Here is an 11,566-nt window from a genome sequence, read left to right as displayed (position 1 = left end):
AGCTGCGATTATTTCGATTGATTTTCAAATGTGGTAACAAGCATATAAGTCATTTTTGACAGGTCACTTCATGTGCATATTACGTCTTCATGCTTAAATTACGTTTGATGCAGAGTTTAACCAATAGGGGGCATTTTAACACTGCATGTAGAGACATGCACGGGACGGATTTTTCAGTTCCGCGTCCGCAGAAATATGTTTATCTCGTTCAGTTCCTGCCTCGACATTCATGTTTTGTCCCGCTCCTGCCCGCATAAAAGTAACCTATATAGTTTTTTTTCAGTACATCAATTGAATTTACAAGAAACAGTTTTGTAACATCTCGTAATTTCACAAAACCCCAGCATAAACGCTCCTGATAAAATATTTGTTATATAGGCTAAGCATCAACATTCACAAACCACTGTTATTCTTAACAGAAGAGCAAGCATGAGCTACTGTGTGTATCCATAGCAGAATGCAAGCAGACAAAGCTAAAGCTGACATCTCAGTTCATATGCGATCTCATAAAGCTCTAACACAATGAATATTATGCACAATGAATCTTTCACAATGTCTACACTTCGTGTGTGTTTTAATTCGCGAGCACGCAATATTCAGCACTGTGCAAGAATGTTTTAGCAGTGAGTGGATTCTAACTTAAACACCTCTGATGACTGCCTATGTGCTTGCTTACTAATCATAGCTGTAAGTTGTATACTAGTTGTTCTTGCTGCTTTTGTGCAATAGATGAATAACAATATTTTGCTTTTTAGATATTTCTATTTTGCGGGGGTCCCGCGAATCATTTTATTTTCCCGCGTCCCGAACAGCCGCACTCGCCCATCAAGTTTTGTCCCGCGCCGCAGTCGGTTGCCTCGGGTCCCGCTATATACTCCCGTAGGAGTGCAGGTCTCTACTGCATGTACTGAGCAAATAATGTTAACGCCATTTGGAAAAGATGAGCGGGAGCAGCGCCTCAACTTCCCAACAAAGTGTCTCTTAATGTAGGTTATCATCAGTGTTTTACTGATGTAAAATTGTTTACAGTGTGTTTGGATTCCTAAAAGTTTAAGATTTTAATTATATTTTATTGTAGAATGTTAATTTAATTTTATTTAAGATACTGTAGTTATTTTCTTAATTTGTCATGATAACTGACAACTTTATTTAAAAAAAAGGCAACAATGTTTAAGAGGTTTTAAATAAACAGTAGAACAGTGTAGCATAGGCTACTTTGTGATTATGCTTGGTCTTTCTTTGGTGCTGTTAAAACCACCATATCAAACCTGTAGCTCTTTTATGAAATAGTAGTAAATCGCATTTTAAATCGCAAATCGCAATTTTGATCAGAAAAATCGCAATTAGATTTTTTCTCCAAATCGTGCAGCCCTAGTGTGCACTCACAATAACAAAACATTGCGTGTTTGTAAAATAATTAAAGTAAACTGCACTGACTGCAGTTGATCTTGCAAAGATATGCTCTACAGTACTGCATTTTCTAGAGTATAAATCACGTTTTTTTCCATCTTTTTTAAAGCAGAAGCCGTGCGTATAGCGGGAACATCACGCACCCATTGTGCATTCACACTGGCAGCATTGGTCGCGCGCAGCTGAACCATCGTGTACTGCAAATACATTTCAGGTGTTCTCCGACAACTGTCTGTCACGTGCTTTGATTTATGATATGGTTGTATGTTGTAGGCCGTTCACATGTAGCGTCTTTTGCGCGCTCAAATTCGTTATTTTAAATGTAGACGCGCGGCTTGCGTGCGCATAATGGAAGCGGTGCGACGCGATCGTTTTTTCCAGGCGCGTCCGCACCGCATCGAGATAAAAACATCTCAACTTTTCAGAATGCAGCAAGCGCACCGCAGCTTGGATCTAGAGCGCAGCTGATGGTTGCTTAGAAACGGCAGACGCTTCCGGAGTGCAAGCGCCCGAGCGCTTTGTTGAAAAGGATGAAAGTGGCGCGCCTAGCGTTTTCCACGCGTTTTTAGGCGCGACATGTGAATGGCCCCTAAAAGTTCAGCGGTCATTGACAAATTGGTCATTGGTATCATCATTGACAAAATTATTAAAGAGGTGAACGAATGCCTGGTAAAATGTAGTTAGATAAACATTTAACATTTTTTATTATTACATTTTGCCTTTTTGAATTGAAAATATGCTATAATGTCCTTTATTCATTAAGAGACAATGCATGCATAATTAAAAATAAAATATTATTTGCAAATAGTTAAAATTATTTCACTGATACAATTTGCCTTTCTTTCTTTTTCTTAATTCATTCATTAATTTAAATAAAAATAAACTATTTTAGTTTGGGCCAGGAAAAGCCCCGAATATCAACTGTGTGTGTGTGTGTGTGTGTGTGAGAGAGAGAGAGAGAGAGAGAGAGAGAGAGAGAGAGAGAGAGTGAGAGAGAGAGAGAGAGAGAGAGAGAGAGTGAGTGTGTGTGTGTGTGTGTGTGTGTGTGTGTGTGTGTGTGTGTGTGTGTGAGAGAGAGAGATCGAGAGTGAGTGTGTGTGTGTGTGTGTGTGTGTGTGTGAGAGAGAGAGAGAGAGAGATGAGAGAGAGTGTGTGAGTGAGAGTGTGTGAGAGAGAGGAGAAATGTAAAAAAAGTTTAATATTGTACGTAAACTCTGTGTTTGAGAGAGAGAGAGAGAGAGAGAGAGAGAGAGAGAGAGAGAGAGAGAGAGAGAGAGAGGTGTTCAGAGGAGTCTGTTGGATGTTAAGCTCTTATTTGTTTTATGGACTCAATGTTGGAAATTTAAAACATTTCAAACACTGTTGGCAGAAGTGAAAATTAAATGATTTTATGAAGTTACAATTTTATTTACAATGCAAATCCAAATTATTGTAATTTACTCAGTTATTTTATTTATATCTTGTCTTTTCACTTTATTAAGATCAGATTCTGCAGGTAAAATTACAATAATAAGGTGACTTTACTTGGACTTGACTTGACATAGCCTGCGACTTGACTTGACTTGACTTGACTTGCCCAAGAAAAAAATACTTGGGACTTGCTTGAGACTTGCACATGTGTGACTTGGTCCCATCTCTGGTATTTTGGGTAAAAATGCCGCCTGCTGTTGGGGCTAAATGCACAATAATTGACAAGGTAATTAATAGATGACTAACTTTTATATTTGTTGACATGACTCAGATGGCAAATATTATATTTTATTCCGGAGGTTATGAAACCTAGATTTAATCACCACGTTTATGATGAAACCAACATATTTAAAAACGTGATAAGACATATCATGTAAAAATATAATTAGTTGTTACTACTGTAAATCTATATTAAATTATTATAGGATCCCATTCAATGCTTTCAGAATCTTCACCTTTAACAATGATTTTGTTTCAGTATTTTAAAATGTGTTTTGTATTAACATTTTAATGACAGTTGGCAATAATTATTTACTGATTCCATTTATCAAACTAGTCAGAAAAAAACACAAACTTAGCTTGCGTGACTGTTTTGAACAGCCGCGATCCTTTTCGGCGCAGAGTCTATTCAGGGGTGCCGCTTAAGATGGTGTAAGCCTTATTAGGCTATGTATATTTTTGAAAACACACGTGGATTAAATTTTGCATCGTCACCCAAGTGGGTTCAAAAACCAGTCACGTTCTTAAAATAATAATTTGATTGTGACAGAGTGAATAATAATCTTAATTTAATCCAGTTAAATTTATACCAATAATTTTAAAATGTACAAGTTGAACGGTTTCGTTTCGTTTTGCGACCTTTCTAGCTCTTAAGGTCGAATATGCTCATATGTTGAAGCATTTTTTTATAGGCTATATATTGTAGTAAAGAGAGCATGGTTCCTTTAAGAGTATTCACTGTGTTTATTCTGTTTCTATTCCTATTGGCTGTTTAGTTACGTTATTTGCGGAGTTATGTGGTACGAAAACTCCTGTTTAGTTCATTAGAGAGGTTGCTCGCATGCTCATCGCACGGTCGGAAAAGCTGCCGTTCTGTGCCGGAGCAAGAGCACCAAATAGCGGAATAGTGTGACATCTAAGGACATGTAAGCTGGTTTTTATGTCACTTGCACTGTTGTGACTAGATTGTGAATGTACGTTGTTTAAAACGTTAAGTAAACACTATACGGAAAAGACGATCCTCTTGTCGTGCCTCATTCCCACGCATCCACGCAGGCCAACGCAAAGCGAAACTAACCGCACGCACGACAACTGGTGTCAGAAGCGGGGATTTCATCTGGAAATTTCAACTACACGTCAGAACGAGAGAAAAGTCGGATATTGTTGAAACAATTTATTTGACAGAAGTGGATAAGCGGCAGCCAAGTTGTTAGCGATCTTCCAGGACAAGACGCAAGCAGACTGACGTCACCGCGCCGATGAGAACTGCGTTGACTCAACTACAAAGTGAATTGTCAGAGATAAGAGACTTGAATGCACCACAAGAACATTTGTAAAGTTTACTGAAAAAAAAAAACAAAGTAAAAAAAAAAAAAAAGAAAAGAAAAAAGATTTAAAAGAAGAAAAAAAAAATACAAAAAAAAAAAAGTAAAAAAAAGATATTAAAAAAAAAAAAAAAAAAAAAAAAGATTTACAAGAAACAAAAAAAAAAAAAAAAAAAAAAAACAGGAAAAAATATTACAAAAAAAAGAAAGAAAAAAGGAATGAAAGAAAGTACATAAATTACAACATGTCCCAAGAAGAATCGTGTAATGGAGCTATGGCAGAAGCCCCTGATTCCAACCAACCCCCAGACTGGCTTAAGACAATGCTCGAAAACCAAAATAAGAATAATGAGCAACTGCAAATGATGATGGCTCCATTATTGACTCATATTACAAGTTGTACACAAGCCCCACAGACATCAATGTTCACTGCACCAAAGGGCGACACACGTGAGAGCTCTCAGCCTGTTGTTAGAGAAAGGAGGGTGCCTTATTCCGATCCATCCTTCTTTCAGGACAATACTGAAAGGTCACGCAACGTCACAGACGGGCCATTTGCTGCTGAGCTAGAAGTAATACAACAGAGAGCACGTACTTCAGGTCCGTCCAGAGCTACCCTTTCCATGGAGACTGGCACAAGACAACGAAACACTGAGCGTGGCTTCCATCCAGTTCCACATACTTATGTAGTCGAACAAAGATCTAGTACTCCTTATCACCAAGTCCAGCCATTTGCTGGAGAAGGTCCCAAGGCAAAGCTAGCTGTTTTTGATGGTAGCGGAGACTGGGAATCGTTTCTGTTACCATTTGAGCGACAGGCTAGGAAGTATGGTTGGAGTGGAGACTACAGAGTGGACTGTTTGTATGACTGCCTGAGGGGGTCAGCTATTAAGTATGTCTGTTCACTTCCTGAACATATCCGTGAGGATTACATCCTTCTTAAAGAGCAGCTAACTCAACGTTTTGGTCAGCGTGACCCCCCAACCACAATCAGAAGGAAACTAGGAGAACTCCGCCAGCTCAAGGAGTCTGCAGCTGAGTTTGCTGAGGAGGTGCAACGCTTAGTCACCTTGGCCTACCCTGGCGTGGAGCTCGATCTGCAAGACCAACTTGCTACAGACTTCTTCCTCAAGGGACTTCGCAACCAAAAAGTTGCTTATGAAGTAATGAACAAGGATCCCCATTCATTAGTTGAGGCTCAAAGACTAGTGGAGGCCCATGAGCACAATTATCGAGCCACTGTAGGCCGTGATATTGATGCAAAGAGCAGAGCCAGACGTATTTCCTGGGCAGATGACGAGGAACTGCCCATTGATTCTTCTGCAGTTGCACGCAGAGTTCCAAGTCCGAGCTATGCTACTGCTGATCAAGTAGCTGCCCTCTCACAGAAGACTGCATTCCTAACAGAGCAAGTAGAAAAGATTAGTAAGAGCTATGTGTCTGCTGACCAGTTTAATCTCCTGATGCAAAAGATGGAACAGCTGCAATCAAAGCTGGATATCCTTACAGCTAGGGAGCCGAGAAAGCTGGAGGAAGTAAATCAGGAACGGAGGCGAGGGCGGTCTCCAACACAAGATAGCACACCACGAACAAGAACCTACTCGCCAAGCCCCAATCGTGCTGGAGCAGGTTTGTGCTATCACTGTGGTGAAGAAGGGCATTTCCGAAGAGAATGTGTCAGGCTGTCAACTCCGCCACTCAACCCTAGTCAAACTAACAAAGATCATAACCACAGTACCACTTCAAAAGGTCTAGAACGCTGGAGAAGCCAGTCTCCCACACCACAAGTGGGGCGTGCAAAAAGCAGAGGCCCAAGCTTGCTTATTGATGTGACTGTAAACTGCATTCCAACACAAGCTGTTGTAGACACGGGAGCTGAAGCGACAGTTATCTCAGAGACTTTGTACCGGCAGTTTCCCCTCAGTAAGCAGACAGCTACAACACAGACATGTCTCCATAATGCAGAAGAAGGGAAGGACATGAATGCTAAAGCTGGACTAAAAGTTAAATTTCAAATTGGCACCTGGAGCACAGAATGGGAAGTCTTTGTGGCTCCGATACGTGACCCTGTCCTATTGGGGCTCGATTTTTTGCAGGCTGCAAATGTAACCATCCATACTAGTGGCAGAGTGTTCATTGCAGAAGAATTGGTTCCTGCTAAGGTTGTTGGTGGTGATGGAACAAATTATCACGTTGCTCGAGTGGTTCTAGAGACAGACGCAATGTTACCACCAGAAAGTGAGTGTCTAGTCTGGGGTGAAGTTGACAATCCGAAGCCTGGTGTCTGCGCTGTTCTGGAACCCTACCTGATCACAGAAACTGTGGCCTCAGGGAGTGTTGTCACAACTATGGAGAGTCGAGTGGTTGTGAGGCTTTGTAATTTTTCCAGCAACAAAACCACCTTACCAAAAGGGGCCTGTCTTGGTCTCTTGGTAGAAACATATCCAGATGAGGGCCTGATGGATTACAAACAGCAGGATAAAGACTGTGGTAACACTCGAGAGCAAAGTGATGACACAAATCTTTCAGAACTGAGGAGACTGACAACTGCAACAGACCTACCTGAGCATCTCCAAGCCCTTTATGCGAGTTCGAGTGGAACCTTAAGTGATGCACAGCAACAGCGACTTATTGAGCTCCTGCTGTCATATAGATTTCTCTTTGCTGTTTCAGATTTGGACCTTGGCCTCTTAACAGCTGTCACACACAGGATAAATACTGGAGCTGCTGGGCCTGTACGCCAGCCAGTCAGACGGACTCCCCTTGGATTTCAAGAGGAAGAGGAGAGGCATCTCAATGCTATGCTGGAAGCAGGAGTCGTAACACCTTCTGCCTCAGAGTGGGCGTCACCCGTGGTGTTAGTTCGTAAAAAGGATGGAGGCGTTCGCTGGTGTGTCGACTATCGGCGCCTCAACAGCTTGACAGCCAAGGATGCTTATCCTCTTCCCAAAATTGAGGAATGCCTTGATGTCCTTGGTGGAGCTTGTGTCTTCTCTACCTTAGACCTTCAGTCTGGCTACTGGCAAATTGCGGTAGATGAAATGGACAGAACAAAGACTGCCTTCATTACTCGCTATGGCCTTTATGAGTACACACGTATGCCCTTTGGCCTGTGCAACGCTCCAAGCACTTTTCAAAGAGCAATGGAGCTTGTTCTTCGAGGACTTCAGTGGGAAACGCTCTTGATTTACTTGGATGACATCATCATCCTGGGCAAAGGGGTCGATGAGAGCCTTGATCGACTTGAAACAGTCTTTCAGCGCCTTTTCAGCTATGGATTAAAGCTAAAGCCATCCAAGTGTCACCTGCTTAAAGAAGAGGTCCTTTTCCTGGGTCATGTGGTCAGTGGCGAAGGTATACGACCAAATCCATCTTTGATTAGTGATGTGGAAGCTTGGAACCCCCCCAAGAGTGTACATGAGCTGAAGGCCTTTCTTGGACTGTGTAATTACTACAGGAAGTTTGTTCCAGCATTTTCTGAGATGGCCAGTCCTCTTAACGAACTCCTAAAAAAAGAAGTAACATTCTTGTGGACCGAGGAGCACCAAAATGCTTTCACACAGCTCAAAGAAAAATTAACTTCTGCACCTGTGCTTGGATATCCTTTAGCGGAAGGAAAATACATCCTGGACACCGATGCCTCAAATCACAGTATTGGTGCAGTGTTGGCACAACTTCAGTGGGGAGAGGAGAGAGTTATCACTTATGCAAGCACCCACCTCACCCCGGCTCAGAGGAGATACTGTGTAACAAGACGGGAGTTGCTAGCTGTTGTTTTATACACCCGCCAGTTTCGACACTACCTGCTTGGCAGGAAGTTCCTTCTACGTACTGATCACAACAGTCTTACTTGGTTGTTCCGGTTCAAGCATCCAGAGGGACAGCTTGCTCGCTGGCTGGAAGAGCTCTGTCAGTACGATTTTGACATTGAGCACAGAGCGGGGAAACATCATTCAAATGCTGATGCAATGTCAAGATGTGGTGGGGAGCTCTCCAATATGTGCAACTGTTATCAGGCAGGGATGAGCGTTTCAAATCTGCCATGTGGTGGCTGTAAACATTGCAAAAAACTGCACGACCACTGGGAGAGATTTGAAGAAGATGTGGATGATGTGGTTCCACTTGCAGTAAGAAGCATTGAGTGTGCAACAGAGGAACACATTATAGACAACCCTGGTGATGGTGATGAGAACAGTGCAGCAGCAGAGTTGTTTGAGAGCCCACATGTGAACTGGCTGGAAGCTTTCTCAAAAGTTAAGCTAGCACAAGAGCAGAGAGCTGATCCTGACCTCTCCATCCTGCATGAGTGGAAACAGACGGGAATCCTTCCAACAAAAGAAGATGTTGCATTGAAGAGTCCAGCGGTAAGAAAATACTGGCTGTGTTGGCCACAAGTAGTACTCGATCAAGGTGTCCTCTTTTATCGTTGGGAAAGGCCTGGAGGACTCAGTCCCTCCCTACTGTTGCTTGTGCCTGCCTCAATGCAAACAGAAGTGTTACAAGCCTGCCATAACCCACCGCAATCTGGCCATTTGGGTGAAGGAAAGACTTTAGAGCGACTCCGTCAAAGTTTCCACTGGTATGGCATGGGTGGAGATGTACACTTGTACATACGGAGGTGCAAACTCTGCAATGCCTGCAAAGTTGCAGGACCGAACAAGAGGGCCAAGCTTCAAAAGTACCAAGCAGGGGCGCCAATGGATCGGATCCATATTGATATATTGGGCCCATTTCCTGTGTCCAGTTCAGGAAACAAGTACGTTCTAATCATAATGGACCAGTTTACTCGATGGGTAGAAGCCTTTCCTGTGCCAGACCAAGGGGCAGAAACTACGGCTAAGACACTCGTCTATGAGTTTGTCTCCAGGTTTGGAGCACCACTTGAACTGCACACAGATCAGGGTCGAAATTTTGAAAGTTCTTTGTTCAGAAATGTTTGTAGTCTGTTGCAGATCACAAAAACGAGGACGACCCCATACCATCCTGCCTCCAATGGGCAAGTTGAGAGGTTCAATCGAACGCTCCTTCAGATGATTCGATGCTATGTAAACCAGAATCAGAAAAACTGGGATGAGCATCTTCCTCTTCTTACATCAGCGTACCGTAGCTCCCAACATGCAGTTACTGGATTCACACCAAATAGGCTCATGCTTGGAAGGGAAGTTTACCAACCTCAGGATTTATGGTCCGGCATAGCAGAGCAGAAGACAGACAGTTTGGAAGTGCCAGATTTTCTGTACAACTTGGAAAAAGGGTTAAGAGATGCACATGATGTTGCCAGGGAACACCTCCAGACAGCCCAACAACGACAAAAGAAGATCTATGATCTCAGGGCTCAGGAGAGGAAGTATGTTGTTGGAGATCTGGTGTATATGCGGGACAGTACTAAAAAAAAAGGACAGAGTCCAAAACTCCAGTCACCTTGGAAAGGTCCTTTTGTGATATCTGCCTGCTGTGGCCCGGTACTTTATGAGGTTCAGGGGTTACGACAAAAGAAAATTATGCATCATGATCGTCTCAAGCCCTATGACTGTGACGTGATTCCAGCAAGGGTTAGACGTCAAAGGAGTGAAATTCTGAAAAAGAGCAAGGATACCCCTGACAACCCCAGTATTCCAGAATCTCTGCATGAGTCAGATACACCGGCATCCCAGGCTAGCAGTGAAACTGAATCAATTTCTTCTGACCTTGAACCCCAGGAGAATCAGGACAAGGAGAGAAAGCGACAGCCAGCAGCTCGTCGACGCAGGAAAGAAAGAAGAGGACTTGGATTGATGTCAGACATAGGAGAACAAGAGATGGTCAAGAGAACACAAAAGGGAAGAGAAATACGGAAGCCAGCAAGATACAACCCTTAGTGTTTCATTATTGCTTTACACTGTTTATAAGTACAGTTTCTTCGTTCTTGGTAACTGTTTGATTATTACTGCTTGCTTTGTACTGAAGGGACTCAGTACTGTTAAAGGGGGGGGATAGTGTAGTAAAGAGAGCATGGTTCCTTTAAGAGTATTCACTGTGTTTATTCTGTTTCTATTCCTATTGGCTGTTTAGTTACGTTATTTGCGGAGTTATGTGGTACGAAAACTCCTGTTTAGTTCATTAGAGAGGTTGCTCGCATGCTCATCGCACGGTCGGAAAAGCTGCCGTTCTGTGCCGGAGCAAGAGCACCAAATAGCGGAATAGTGTGACATCTAAGGACATGTAAGCTGGTTTTTATGTCACTTGCACTGTTGTGACTAGATTGTGAATGTACGTTGTTTAAAACGTTAAGTAAACACTATACGGAAAAGACGATCCTCTTGTCGTGCCTCATTCCCACGCATCCACGCAGGCCAACGCAAAGCGAAACTAACCGCACGCACGACAACATGTTTTTAAAATATTTGTATTACGTTACATATTGACAGACATGCTATTTATGACTGGATTTAAGTTCTGATACTTTGAGGTAAACATGACTCTCATATTGACTTTGCTGCACCTCTAAGTAAAGCGGATTTACTTTTCTTCATTTGTTAAACTATTTGTCCAAGTCTGAACAACTCAACAACAACGTATTTGACTCGTTTTTTTTTTTTTTAAGAACGGAGGAGCATTAGACACAATGGACATTTCAGGAGTGAAAGTTTTCTTTCTTAACTGTAACGTTACACAAGTTTAAATCCATCCAGCCCGGTTCATACGAGAAGCTGACATTTATCTCACATTCCTGCTGCCCTCAAACCTGATTATGCAAAATAATACATGCATGACAGCAAAAAAAGTTAACTAATAGACAAGAGAGAGAAGAAAAAGAGGACTCACATTCATTTTACAACTCCCTTGCGCATGGACACACCAAATATGATTCTCGCTCCTCTTCTTCTTCTTCTTCTTCTTCTGTGAATTTATTGGTGGGTTGCAAACCAGCTGTAAAGGTGCATACCGCCACCTGCTGTACTCGAGTGTGACGAAGATGGAAAACAAGGAAGATTTTCTACCTTCTGTTCTTTAATCCGCTATTTCTCCGGAACTTAATTCACATCTCAACAATCCAAAAAAACAATTCCATTTCAAGGAAATTTGCCCTCATCTGTAGAATTAAGCAGGTGGCCAACTGTTCAGAAATCCTCGGACTACACTCTTAAAAAAAAAGTGCTCTA

General features: G+C 42.3%; 1 protein-coding gene across 1 annotated transcript in view; it reads right to left on the bottom strand.

The window, feature by feature from the left end:
* LOC141329098 (uncharacterized) overlaps positions 1 to 11,270 on the bottom strand; it is a 16,441-nt gene extending 5,171 nt beyond the window's left edge. Inside the window, exon 1 of the mRNA XM_073835442.1 lies at positions 11,229 to 11,270. The gene's annotated coding sequence lies outside the window, so the exon portion shown is untranslated. The remainder of the gene's footprint in view (positions 1 to 11,228) is intronic.
* Positions 11,271 to 11,566: the final 296 nt, after the last annotated feature.

The sequence above is a fragment of the Garra rufa genome, chromosome 1 (genome assembly GCF_049309525.1).
Source record: "Garra rufa chromosome 1, GarRuf1.0, whole genome shotgun sequence".
NCBI classification, from domain to species: Eukaryota; Metazoa; Chordata; class Actinopteri; order Cypriniformes; family Cyprinidae; genus Garra; species Garra rufa.
The sequence above is the reverse complement of the archived record's forward strand: the minus strand, read 5'-3'. Positions and strand labels throughout refer to the sequence as shown.